Source organism: Ananas comosus, unplaced genomic scaffold (assembly GCF_001540865.1).
Source record: "Ananas comosus cultivar F153 unplaced genomic scaffold, ASM154086v1, whole genome shotgun sequence".
NCBI lineage: Eukaryota > Viridiplantae > Streptophyta > Magnoliopsida > Poales > Bromeliaceae > Ananas > Ananas comosus.
Window position 1 is genome coordinate 33203 of NW_017893529.1, and position 467 is coordinate 33669.

Genomic DNA, 467 nt, shown 5'->3' on the forward strand with positions numbered 1-467 from the left:
ATAAAACAGAGGGCGTGAGAACTATAATTTATAGTTCCCAGTGGGCAATTACTAACCTCAGCTCATTGCACCACTAGGCCCAAAAGAAAAGGGTAAGTCAAAAGCAATAGCAATAACGAGTAATTCGCATCTATGAAATCATAATGAAAATGCTAAAATATTACTTGCAATTAAACGTGGCATTTATGTAATGCACAATTATCTTGTCATGAAGGATATGTCTCTACTTAGCCACAAATAATATCATGGTTTGCTTAATGAAATTATGAGGATTATCCCTTATCATAGCAACATTGTTTATATGAATGCAATTAAGCAATGTCTCCTAGCATACTATATGTATGTATGTATACCCAAAGTCCAAATCTATGCTAGAAGCAAGTCCGAGTAATCCAACTACCACTCTCTATTTAGTAGTGATTATAACAAACTCATCCTGTGTCGATTTCCATTTCCAATTAAGGACC